The sequence below is a fragment of the Chrysochloris asiatica genome, unplaced genomic scaffold (genome assembly GCF_000296735.1).
Source record: "Chrysochloris asiatica unplaced genomic scaffold, ChrAsi1.0 scaffold00015, whole genome shotgun sequence".
In the NCBI taxonomy this organism is placed as follows: Eukaryota; Metazoa; Chordata; class Mammalia; order Afrosoricida; family Chrysochloridae; genus Chrysochloris; species Chrysochloris asiatica.
In genome coordinates this window covers 12,998,429-13,001,419 of record NW_006408533.1, presented here as the reverse complement: position 1 = coordinate 13,001,419, position 2,991 = coordinate 12,998,429, and the positions used below count along the sequence as shown (strand labels likewise).

General features: G+C 38.3%; 1 pseudogene; it reads left to right on the top strand.

Moving 5' to 3' along the window:
• The first annotated feature begins 2,114 nt into the window (after positions 1-2,114).
• LOC102811053 lies at positions 2,115-2,745 on the top strand (annotated as a pseudogene).
• The last annotated feature ends 246 nt before the right edge of the window (positions 2,746-2,991 follow it).

The following is a 2,991-nucleotide window of genomic DNA, read 5'->3' as shown; positions in this document are numbered from 1 at the left end:
TTCTGACTCCTAGTGACCCTGTTTAGGGCTTCCAAAGAGTGACTGGTGAATTTGAACTGCCAACATTGCAGTTCAGACCAGTCTGCCGTCCAGTGCTTATCATATAGCACCACACCAGGACTCCAACATAATCTTAGTATCAAAATTTTCATTGTCATTGAGTTGATTCTGACTTATGTGAATTGTGCTTCATAGAGATTCAATCACTGGTTTTTCAGAAGTAGATCAATACATCTTTTTTTCTGAGGTGCGTCTGGGTAGACTAGAATTGGATAGTATCAGAGAGTTTAGCTGTTTGATCCACCCAGGGACTTCAGTACCTAATTTTGCCTAACTGCTCTTATTGTGAATTGCTCTGTTATTTTGTGATTTACAAATTAAGTCATTCTAGAAGTTAAGAGGATTGAACCAACTTTTTAATAAGATTAGAAATTAACATTTGAAATCAGATAATGAGAGAGTGTCCCAGGACAAATACTTAATGTTTTTTTCAAACTTTCTATTGTGAATTGATTGAAGGCTTAGAGAGAAGAGCAATACTCTTTTTTGACGGTTTGTTCTTGTTGTTAATTAGGTGCATTCAAGTCAGTACCAACTCATTGAGACCTTATACACAACAGAATGAAACACTACCCAGTCCTGCACCAATCTCACAATTGTCTCGCTTGAGCCCATTGCTGCTGCCAATAGAACAGTCCATCGTGTTGGGGGTCTCCCTTTTTTTCACTGACTCTCCACTTTAACAGGCATGATGTCCTTCTCCAGGGACTGGTCCTTCCTGGTAATATGTCAAAGTATGAGAGACAAAGTCTCACCATCCTAACTTCTAAGAAGCATTCTGTTTGTACTTCATTCAGCACGTATTTGTTTGTTCTTCGAGCAGTCCATGGTACTTTTAATATTCTTCTCCAACACCAGAATTCAAATGCACCATAATTCTATTGCCTTCTTTATTCATTGTCCAACTTTCACATGCATATGATGCTATTGAAAATACCACAGCTTGGATAAGATGCACTTTAGCTCTCAAACTGACACCTTTGCTCTTAAACACTTTTAAAAGATCTTGTGTGCAGATTTGCCTAATGCAATAAGTTTTTTGATCTCTTGACTGCTGTTTCCATGAGTATTGCTATTGGATCCAAGTAAAATAAAGTCTTCAACAACTTCAATATTTTCTCCAATTATTATGATGTTACTTATTGGTTCAGTGGTGAGGATTTTTGTTTTCTTTACAGTGAGGTGTAACCCATATCAAAGGCTATGGTCTTTGATCTTCATTAGTAAGCATTTTAAGTCATCTGTGCTTGTTCAGCAAGTAAGGTTGTAGCATGTGTGTAGCACAGGTTGCTGTTTGTCAATGCTGATGACACGTTCTTCTTCATATAATCCAACTTTTCAGATTATTTGCTTAACATAAAGATTGAATAAGTATGGTGAAAGAATACAATCCTGACACACAACTTTCCTGATTTTAAACCATTCAGTGTTCCCTTGTTCTGTTGAAATGACTGTCTTCTTGGTCTATGTACAGGTTGCTAATGAACACAATTAAGTGTTCCAGAATACTCATTCTTTACAATGTTGTCCATAGCTTGTCATGATCCACACAGTCAAATGACTTAGCACAGTCAATATATCACAGGTAAACATCTTTCTAATATTCTCTGCTTTCCACTAAGAAAGAACCAGAGAATTTGGAGGAATTTACAGCTTCCATTTTAAATTTTAAAATTAAATTATTATTAAATTATTAATTTATATATGATAAGAACCGTATCTTTCATCTCTTTGTTCCAAGAACTTAGTATAATGTTTGGTGCAAAATAAGAGCCAAGTGACTATATGTTTTAAACTAGAGTGCATACCTTTCACCTACTATTTTACTGACAACACTTAAAACATGGGTATGTGCGAGAAGGTAGCTAAATAGGAGTGATACTAGTATTATTCTTCCACTAGAGGATGATGTTTGAGACAAATGATAAATCACCTCACTTCTTTTCTCTTGCTATCCCTACTCTAATTAATCCACTCTGATCCTTCGCATAGGAGGGCCTGGGCAAATAGACTCATGAGACCTGGTATGGGAAATTGGAGATAAAAGTTGTCTTATGACTGAAGTAGCCACTCTGCTACTTATCATAAAGCAGTTACTACACTACATATTATACAGGTGTCCTAACATTTTTCAGCTTTTGGCTGGGAGGTGTAGGTGCAACTTTCTTCAGTCGTCCTCATCTGGGTTCATCTGACACCAGCAGCCTTTGCCATGTCACCCAAGTTCAACCCCTAAGGAGGTCAAAGTTGTGTACCTGAGGTACACCGTGGGGAAGTAGGGGCTACATCTGTTCTGGCCCCCAAGATCAGCCCCTGGATTGGTCTCCAGAAAAGGTTGGTGATGGCGTTGCCAAGGCAACTGGTGATTGGAGGGTATTAAGGATTACTGTGAAATTAACCATTCGGAACAGACAGGCCCAGATTGTGGTGGTACCTTCTTCCTCTACCCTGATCATGAAAGCTCTCAAGGAATCATCCAGAAGCAGAAATTTTTGAGCACAGTGGAAATAGCACTTTAGCATTGTCCATCAGATGTGACACAGGTCATTAGCCAGAGAACTCTCTGGGTCTATCAAAGAAATACTTGGGACTGTCCAGTCTATGGACTGCAAAATTAATGACTGCCACCCCCATGACATCATAGATGACATCAATATTGGTGCTGTGAAATTCCCAGCTAGTTAAGAACTACAAAAGAAAATATTCAATAAAGGATCATTTGATTAAAAAAAAAAAAAAATGTGTCCTAGCAAAGAAAGATGTCTTATCCATTTTGTCATTCACTGTCACCATTTATTCCGCTCTTATATCAATGCTGTAGCGTACTGGTTATAAATTGAGCTGCGAACCTTAAAGTTCAGTTCGAAACTCCCAGCTGTTCCGCAGGAGAAAGATGAGGCTTTCTGCTCCCGTAAAGATTTACAGCCTCGG